General features: G+C 43.7%; 1 pseudogene across 1 annotated transcript; it reads right to left on the reverse strand.

The window, feature by feature from the left end:
• Positions 1–5,146: 5,146 nt before the first annotated feature.
• On the reverse strand, positions 5,147–5,557 carry LOC308655001 (large ribosomal subunit protein uL24-like; annotated as a pseudogene). Its single transcript has one exon. The product of its transcript is annotated as a large ribosomal subunit protein uL24-like (transcript).
• Between the last annotated feature and the right edge of the window lie 5,076 nt (positions 5,558–10,633).

Consider the following 10,633-nt stretch of genomic DNA (forward strand, 5'->3'; position numbering starts at 1 on the left):
GCTGACTTCTGCCTCTCGTTACCACCTATGAAAAGGCTTCCAACAGAGTGAACCCTGAGGTACCTTAGCAAGGACATGAGACCAGCGGCAGAGCGTGGCAGAGGCTCTTCTGATGCTGAGCAGGGAGGCTGAGGCCTGGGCCTCCGGTGGGCTAGCTGCCTCTCCCCACCTTCTGCTCTTGGCCTCTGAATTAGCTTCAGAAATCAGTATTGGAAGGAATAGTTTCTTGAACATATGAACTGGGTTGTTCCATGTAATAATCCCCCTTAATTCTCAGTGGCATCAGCTCTAGTATTCATGATTGTTCAACAGTTTTGGAGCAAGCCCCACACTCCACCCCTTTCAGACTCTTTCTCTTCCCACAGTGCTGGGGATGAACCCAGGGCCTTGTGTGGACTGGGCAGAAGATCTACTACTGAGCCACACCCCCAGCCTCCCAGTCTGTCTTAACAAGGAGACAATGGAGAGCTGATGTTACCCTGAACCACACATCTGCTCTAAGGCTCCAAATGCTCCTGTGATTGAGCTACAGCCCACAGCTGACTAAAGAAGACTTATGTCAGTAGAAACTGAATGCAATGGATTAGATACGTGTCCACATCCACTGTGGGGTAGGCGTTGGAAGGGTCAGTGAGTGTCTAGGGGATCAGGAGGTATCTCAATCCCTCCAAGGGTTGGGCTCGGGAGTGTTTCAGGCTCATCTCTGGATGCCCCCAGTCTCCACACCAAGTCCTATAGATCCTTCCTTTGCAGAAGCATCCCACCTCTGTCCCTCATCAGCGCCACCCCAGGGGAGGCATTTACGTCCTCACACCTGGATGGTGGGGAGGTCAGAAGCTGAACTGCCATCTGTCTTCAAAACCCTCACCCACTCACACCCTCTCCTCCTCTCTTTCTTATATCATCTGCCTAATTTGTCTTCTCTCTCTCTTTCTTTTGAAGATCAAATTACAAATCTTAATGTAGAGCACAGTGAAGTTTTACACAGGTATAGACCCTTACTAACATCACACCTTCTCAACATGGAACATTCCAGCACCCCAGAAAACACCTCTGTGGCCCTTCCCAGCTGGTACCCTTCTTAAGGTGACCACTGTTCTGATCTCTACTCCTGTAAGTTAGTTGTGGCTATTTTTTTAAAGATAATATCCACGGCCCGGGTTCGATCCTCAGCACCACATACAAAGATGTTGTGTCCGCTGAGAACTAAAAAATAAATATTAAAAAATTCTCTCTCTCTCTCTCTCTCTCTCTCTCTCTCTCTCTCTCTCTCTCCACTCTCTCTTTAAAATAAAAAAGATAATATCCATACATAAGGGACAACTACTGGATCAAACTTGCAAATGAACAGGCACAAAGAATTCTTATTGTATGATTGCATTTACGTGAACTTGAAAAATGTTCCAAGGTCACAGCTGGATGCCTCAACCACAGAGAGTACTGAGCTCCATGTAGGTACTGGTTTTCCCTGTGCCTGCAGACCTAGGATAAGGTTTGATTCACAACTTAAGCACAGTAAGAGATTAATAACAACACTAATAATGGAATAGAACAATTATATCAATACACGGTAATAAAAGCTGTAATAAAAGCTTGTGTTTGGGGCCATTGTAAGTAAAATAATAGTTCTTTAAACAAAAACTTTGCAATCTGATAGCCAAGGGGGCTTCTGAGTGACTGATGGGTAGGCAGCATATATAGCATCACTACACTGAAAGGAGGAATGATTTGTGTCCTCAGTGGGAAAGAGCAGAATGGTGCAAGGATTTATCATACTACTTAACGCTTATGAAATGTTTATTTCTGGAATTTTCCATTTAATATTTTCTGATCACTATTGACCATGGATAACTGAAATCACAGAAAGAGGGTTATAGGAAGTGGAGAGTACTGTACTTCCTTCGCTCAGGTTTGTGTCTTCAAGTTTCATCTACATCATTCATAAAACATCAGCATTTCATTTTTCTTTGCTGTGTAGCGTTCCACCAGATGAAGAATATGCCACCATTTATTTCATCCACTCCCCTGTAGGTGGTTATTTGAGTTGTTTCCATTTTGGCAATCACAAGTAACAAACTACTACAAACATTCCCACCCAAGTCTGTGTGCCCTTATGTCTTTTCCTATCCAAGTTCCACTCAGGTTTTCAATTCCCTCCCTTTCCTCTTCTTTCTTCTCCTCAGCGTACACACCCAGTCAGAACTTTTCTACCTTAAAAGAAACACAAAATCCCTCCTTGAACCATAATCAATGTGTGGACCCTCCTTCCCTTCCCTTCCCATGTTGGCTGGATTTCCCCTGGGGCGTGTGGTAGATTGCCATCTCCATGTCTGCAGTGCCCACCTAGACATGTGCCTCATGGAGCCATTTCTCTCTGCTCCTGGGCCCTCTCCTGACCCTCCGCCCCTTGCACTCCCACATGATGCACGTCCTGCATTGGGGCTGATGATGAAATGACTCCCAGGCTGCCCGTTGCGCTCCCCAGCACTCAGTCTGCAGACCCGCCCCTCTCGCCCACTGACTGCTGGTGTTCCTGCCATCACCTCTCTGTTCCCTGCAGACAATCAGCTGCAGACAATCTCCATTTCCTGAGTCCTTCTGTTTGTCATTTGAGCCTTCTTTATGGCCGTTAGCACTGTCTGCCTCACACTCTCATTACTTGGGAGTATGTTCCAGTGCCTGCCGGGGCCCGGAGTCTCTGTGTGCATGCCCTGTGCCTGGGTCACCCTGAGCTGCCCCAGCACACATCACAGTGGGGGCCTGAGATGATTTCTTATCCTCCCTTTATCTGGATACACCACCTCCGAAACACATCTGAACGGTGGAGACCTAATGCACAACATGGAGAGATCTACCTGGCTATGGCGGTCAGATCTGTCAGCCTAGTGGCCTGGAGTGGGCGAGCCTATCCGTCTCCACGTGTGGAGGGCTGTAGGGGACACTCAGGCCATGCAGGGCGGGCTGGACTCAGGTATGCAGGCAGCTTCAAAAGCCCAACCGGCCCTGACTCAGCCTTACTGACCATCACAGTCCTTAGAAGAGCGGGGAAGCAGGCAGCACCCGCCAGGCATCTCAGGGACCCAACTGGCTGACAGCAGCCAACTCAGCCCTGCAGAGCTTCCCTGTGAGGCCTCCCAGTCTGTTTCTTATCCCACTATTTTCACTACTTGCTGACAGATGGTTTTTCTCTCTGATTCTGTCTGTGTGCCTCGGGGTGGGATCAGAAGGGGAACCAACTTTATCCTCCAATTTTCCTCTTAGTCTTGAAATGTGACCAATATAACTAAAGCCACGATTTACCGAAACTTAGGTATGTGTGACATCAATATATTTGGACGCCAAACACTATGTTTTGTCACCATAGAATAAGCCTGAGGCTCTCTGCCCTCCAGTCTGGAAAGTCGTGCCTGGCTGAGGAACAGCGACTTCTTTGTAAGACCCAGGTGCTGGCACATGCACCCCGCCCAGGGACACCCTAAAGCAGGCTGTGAATGACCTGATCCTTTCCAAGGAACACGGCTGAAAGGGCAGCATCCTGGTTTGTCCAGAATAAGCATTTCAGAGGAAAGGTGAGTTCAGTGAGCTCAAATAATCCAGAATATTGTTTGTCCAGTGGTCTGAATATCAATCTTGGATTTTATCCTCAAGGAGGAGAAAGGATGGTAAAAATCTGCTTGAGAGGTCGTCCTCAAGGTGAGGCCTGTAATTAGGAACCACGGACCTTTCTGGGAGGAAAAAGAAAAGGATCGTTGGGTTTTTGTTTAATATCTAGACTAAATTGTTTAGAGCAGTTTCAGGTTCACAAGAAATTTGAGCAGAAAGTACAGTGTCCCCATCCCTCCCCACACACAGCCTCGCCACTGTCAACATCCTGCACCAGTGATGACATTGATTACAATAGACGAGCCAACGGTGACAGGCCATGATCCATCAGTGATCACAATTTGCACTAAGGTTTGCTCTTGGTGGTGAACAGTGGGCGTTGACAAGTACATAATAATATGCGTTCATCATTTTACTACCGGACTGAGGGTGACTGTCCCCAAATCATCCATGCGCCTGCTCTTCACTCTTCTCCTCAACCCCAAACAACCACCGAGATTTTTATCGCACTGTCTCTTCATAGAGTTGGACTCACACAGTAAATAGGCTTTCTTCTTTGCTTAGTAATGTGCATTCATGCTTCCTCGTGTCTCTTCAGAGCCTCAGTATCTCATTTCTTTTTAGCACTAAAAAAACCTCCAACCATTAGAGGTAGTGTTCACACCCACTCGCCTGTTAAAAGCCGGATTCTGGCTTCCAGAACTGCAAGAACTGTTGTTTTCTGTGTGGCGATTGTGAATAAAGCTGCTTTAAACATCCATAAGGAGGTTTTTGTGAAGACAGCTTTTGACTCATTTGGGTAAAAAAAAAAAATGATTGGTTTTGAAACAAACATGACAGACACCATCCCTCACGCCCACCATTATAAGCAAACTCAGTGCAATCAGAAGGATCCCACACTCTGGGCAGGAACACGGGTTCCATGTGCTGAAGCCGAGGACACAAATCAGGTGTCTCTGCCCTCATTCGTGGTCCAATTGATCAACACATGAAGTTCCTGAGAAACACAACAGAATTCAGCATGTGCTAAAGGAGAAATTCTGAAATAAGGGAGTGAAGTTGAAGAGTTACCCAGACTTCAAACTAAACAGAGGGAAAGAAAGAAAAAGTGGAACCTCTCCTCAAAGTTAGTCCCTAAGTCCCTGAGTGTCACAGGAAAGCACGGGCAGCATCCTGGCGTCCCCCCTGCCCTCCAGCATCTCACTCCTAGCAGCCTCCTCCGCTCAGCAGAACACACTGTCAGTCCTGGGCGCCCCCATGGAAGAGAGGAGGTGGCCTGTGAGCCAAGTAACATGGACAAGTCAAAGGGCCCATGTCCAGATGTAAATGTGTTGTCCTGTGGACTGGGCCAAATGATGGTCCCCCAAAGGTATACCCATGTCCTAGAACCTGGGGATGTTACCTTATTTGGAGCAGGCATCTTGCAGATGTAATCAACTTAATGATTTTAAGATGAGGAGATCATCCCAGGTCATCTAGATGAGTAGTGTCCTTTTTTTTTTTTTCATTTAGTACTTTTTAGTGTGAGTTATATATGGTTCCTTCATTCCAACATCTTCTCAATTGTCACTTCTTTCTACTTGCCCTTTTCCTTTCCCACTTGGCAAGGTTTGGCCTTCCATTCTAGGATCTTTTTGTGGTCTTCGTCCAGGTGTAGCCTGGCGATCACCACCTTGCTGGGGTGAATGCACATTTGGACGGCTGTGCAAATGGCCTTTTCCCGCTGCACCTGTTCAATAGGGATGACATGATTCTTCTGTAAACCTGGACCAGTGTCCTCACCGAACCTGAACTTCATCATCCTCCTGGATGGGTATAGATAGAACCTTGTGCTTCTGTCTCAGCTCTTTGGAGAGGGGAAGACATAATCTTCCTGCGAATGTGGGAAGGTGCATTGAAATGCCTTTTGCAGTTTCTTGTTTCCATCAAAAGTCACAAAAGCATTGAACTTCATTTTGGCCGCAAAAGGGAAAAGGTCTACGCATTTCTTCGGATTTTGTAAGTTAACTGAGTAATGTCCTTATAAGAGACACACAAAGGAGAAGACACAAGTACAGACAAAGTGACCAGAGGCAGAGAATGGAGTGGTGCTGCCATGAACCAGGCCCCAGAAGCTGGAAGAGGCTGAGACCAGCCCAGAGGGGGTGTGGCCTGCTGACACCTTGATTTCCGCCAGAACTTCAAGAGGATTTCTCTCTATTGTTTTAAGCACCCTGTTTGTGGTGATTTGTTACTGTAACCACAGGAAAAGAATGTATCCTCCTATGGACATTTTCATTTAATAAACACCATATATTGATTGATGATAACTGTATCAGACACTGTCACTGCCCCTCGCCATCTGAAACCCCACCCAATGTTTTGGGGTATATTGTTTCACTTAGGTGCAATGATCTAGGCTATGAAGTTCTAGTCTTTGCAGACAGGCACTGGCGGGCAGCAGTGCTAGGGCAAGGAGTGGCTGCAACCTGGCAGCAGAAGCTGGCCCCGCAGCTGCCACTCCTAGGAGGCTGATCTCACACCAGCTACTGGCAGAGAGGAAATGAGTGTTTTCCATAGGGCTCCACTTAATGTACAGTGGCTTAAAATGGAGCCTATTTTAAATGCATCATCTGGTTTAAATTCATGCACTGAAAAGGATAAATACCATCCCCCTCAGAACATCAAAGCCCCCATCATCTTTTCCTCCACCCCTAGATAATGTAAATACCAAAGCCAAGTCTTTTTGTGTTTCAGAAATGTTCAAACCAAAAGTCCTGACTGTTAAATCTGGAAAAAAAAGCAATTTTCACATGGGATCTTGAAATACTCTTTCTCTAAGTCAACCGTTCCTGTTTTCTTGTAAACCGTGAGCACTGGTTTAGTTAATACGTACTGTCAATTAAACCTGATGCACAGAAATGACACTTTGGAAGTCCCTGGTGGTGTGTTTGGGATGAGTGTTTCACAACCTGGCTCCTCTACCACGTAGGAAACAGGAAACGCTTGTTCATGTTTGGAAACATAATCCAACCACGTTAAAAACCAGTCTGGGGTACGTTAAGCAATCAAGAGTTTATTTGCTATTCGGCCCTCATAAAAAGATATTTGCCACTGTTGGTGTTTTCCCTGGACGAATCATTTCTGGAAATCAAGAAGAAACTCACCTCTTTCCTTTCTATTGTTACATTATAATTATACATATCATTGGGCTTCAAATTTTTTTGTTACATATTCATACAGGCACACAACATAATTTGGTCAATTTCATTCCTCAGCACTTCCCCTGTCCCCTTCCTCTACCCTACCAGTCTGTCTTCCATTTTCATGAGATTATCCCATCCCCCTTTCTTTCCTTTTTTCTCTCTACTTCCACATAGGAGAGAAAATATATGATTCTTGATTTTCTGATTTTGGCTAATTTTGCTCAACATAATGTTCTCGAGTGCCACCCATTTTCCTGCAAATGACATAATTTTTTTTTAATTTTTAAAATTTATTTTCATTAGTTACACATGACAGTACAATGACCTTGACATAATTTTGTTAAGAAGAAACTCAACTCTTGAAGAAAGCCAGGGAGAAGTTAGATGCCATCTCCTTTCACTTTGTAAAAAGGAGGAACCATTCCAATTTGCCCTCAGCCAAAATGCTGAAGTTGCCATCTCAGTTCCTGCAGGGGAAACAATACCCAGAGGACCCACTTTCCCTTCTACTGTCCTGTGATCCCCATAACAAGGCAGATCACCAAGGGCTGCATCTTTAGTTCCTGGTCAGACATAATGAGATTTATTCCCAAGTGTTCAGATTCTGATTCACTCTCTTTAGAGGCAAAAGAACGTCTGTTTTTCCTCCAACCTGAAATTACCTTGCAGGACTTTGGGTCATTAGGGAATCCGAGAATTCCTCCATGAGAGCCCAGTATCTGTGGATGTCTTCCAATATATCTCAAGTAAATGTGAAGCCTTTCTAACTGGATTGAGTAACATTTACAAGGGGCATCTGGGTAGGAAGCAGTAAATAGCTTTAGGAAAGGGGCAGGGTTATCTTGAATTTGTAGGTCTTGCAAATATTTATGCAAGGTGCTAAAAAGTAGCATCTTCTCTTCTTAAAATTATTGGCCAAAGTGGGCTTATGACATTACTTTGAAAGTAAATATTGCTGCAACATTCTAAATAGATTTATTAGGCCCGTCACCAGCAGCCAAATATTTATGTAAGCTCCGTGGGTTGAAAAGGTAGTTTAAGGAGACTGTTTTAACCGCAACTTTGTAAATGTTTAAGGTAACATCCTGTCTCTTTGAAACCTTCCCACCTAGCCATAATCATCATATTTATAATGAAGAGACAAAGTACTCAGAGTGATGCATTATTTCCTGCCTTCCAACATTAGGCTTCTGTCCTTTTATCACAGCTGAACAGAAACAAGAAATGGTTTCAGAGAAAGATCCTTCCATGTACTACCTGGGGAAACATCACCAAAAATGTTAATAGTCGCAGTCAAGAGAGGGAGAAAATAGAATCTTAAGATATTAAGAAGGGCTGGGGATGTGGCTCAAGCGGTAGCGCGCTCGCCTGGCATGCGTGCGGCCTGGGTTCGATCCTCAGCACCACATACAAACAAAGATGTTGTGTCCACCAAAAACTAAAAAATAAATATTAAAAATTCTCTCTCTCCTCTCTCACTCTCTCTTAAAAAAAAGATATTAAGAAAAGGGGGAATAATTTTAAATATTGCGAATAAGTCTTGGTTAAATGCACAGATGCATTTAATGTCTGCATTCATCTTTTTCCACTTTTTTATTGGTGCATTATAGTTGTACATAATGATGGCATTTGTTGTTACATATTCATACTTGAACACAATATTATTTGTGTGCAAATATGATTTGGCCAATCTTACTCCCCAGCACTTTCCCCTCCTTCCCCAACTCCCACCCCTTAATTCAGTTTCTCCACTGATTTCTCTTTGATTTTGAGGGGATCACTCCCAACCTTTTTTATTTCCTTTTTCCTCTCTAGCTACCACATGTGAGAAAAAAAATATGATCCTTAACCTTATGAATTTGACTTATTTTGCTTAGTCTGACAGTCTCTACTTGCATCCATTTTTCTGCAAATGACATCATTTCATTTTTCTTTATGACTGATTGCGTATATAGACCATGGTTTCTTTACCCATTCATCCATTGATGGACCCCTCGAGTGGTTCCATAGTTGGGCTATTGTGAATTGTGCTGCTATAATATATATCAGTGTAGTAAGATGACTTTAATTCTTCAGGATACATTCTGAGAAGTGGTATAGTTGGGTTAAATGGTGGTTCCATGCCTAGGATTTTTTTTTTTTAATTTTTAGTTGTATATGGACACAATGCTTTATTTAATTTATTTATTTTATGTGGTGCTGAGTATCAAACCCAGTGCCTCACATGTGCTAGGCAAGCGCTCTACTACTGAGCTACAGCCCCAGCCCTCCATGCTTAGTCTTTTGAAAAATTTTTATTTGTTCTTGTTAGTTATACATGACAGCAGGGTGTATTTTGACATATTATACATGCAGCTTCAGATTCAGATTCCTGGACCCTCTTGTCACTTAACAGGTATTAAATGCACAAAAGGCCATGGCCCCACATTATGGAGTATAACTTCCCATTCTTGTGATTGTGCATGATGTGGACTTTTACTGGTCGTGTATCATATAGGAACATAGGACAGTTATGTCTGATTCATTCCACTGTCTTTCCTGTTCCCCTCCCCTCCCCTTCCCTTCATTCCCCTTTGTCTAATGCAATGAACTTCTATTCTTCCCTCCCTTACCCCTTATTGTGTGTTAGCATCTGCATCTGCACATCAGAGAGAACATTCCTATGCCTAGTCTTTTAAGGAGCCTCCATACCATTTCCATAGTGGGTTGAACTGATTTTCAGTTCCACCAACAGTGTAAAAGTGTTCCTTTTTCTCCACAGCCTCTCCAGCATTTATGATTATTTGTATTCTTGATGACTGCCATTCTGACTTGTGTGAGATGAAATCTCAGTGTAATTTTTATTTGTATATTTGTTTTTAAACTGATCTATTTTCCTGTAGATGTGCCTCAGTAACTACTAATGAAGTTTGGTCTCCAAGTCTGGTCTAGTTGACAGAACAAACTGTGTGTGTGTGTGTGTGTGTGTGTGTGTGTGTGTGTGTGTGTGTGTCTAGTTGAGTGAATTCTGGGCTTTACTAAGCTCGGATCAGTCCCATTTGCTTGTGATCATGTTGGTCTCAATATCAGATTATGATACATCAGCAAAGACTCTTTGAGTTGCAAGTATAAGAAACCAAACTCAAATTGGTTCAAACAACAAGAGCCCTGCTAGCATTGGCTAATAAAATAGGAAAAGCCGGGGATACAGCTTCAGGTACAGTTGGATTCAGAAACTGAGCACTGTTGCTAAAATCCTTTGCTCTACTTTCCTTTAGATTGGCCTTGCTCAGACAGCTTTAGCTGCTAGAGTAGACATGATGAGCAGCCACAGCTCTGGATTTTCATCTACCAGCTTAGTGCACCACAGACAGAAGCTTGGCCTATACCAGAAGACATGTGTCTTCTCAACAATCATCCTGACTTTATGTGGCTTACCCAGAACCAGGGACATCATGTAGTGGTCATCGTCAGCTGTGACTTACCCCATCAATTGAAAAATCAGAAGATGTAGTTATGAGGGGAAAAATTAATCTAAGTGAAGTAACATAAAAAGGGGTTTGGCTAATGGATGGGGAAAGACAATCAAAACGAACCAAACTCAGATCATCAAAGACTAATTGGTATATGCATTGAGATATTGCTTAGAGACCAGAAGCCACCTGTGAATCTTGTAGTCAGTGACCTGGCCAAGACCTCACTTCATGCAGGGAGAGGATGAGGAGGTCAGAAAACTCATTCATTTGTGAGTTTACGAAATACCCATCGCTAAATATTTCTCCAGATCTGCCCAAACTTGCTAGCATCCAGAAAGGATTAACCTAATACCAGAGTCAAGGACTAGGACAGTTTATCCACAAACATGA

The sequence above is a fragment of the Spermophilus citellus genome (genome assembly GCF_964194105.1).
Source record: "Spermophilus citellus genome assembly, chromosome: 8".
Lineage (NCBI taxonomy): Eukaryota > Metazoa > Chordata > Mammalia > Rodentia > Sciuridae > Spermophilus > Spermophilus citellus.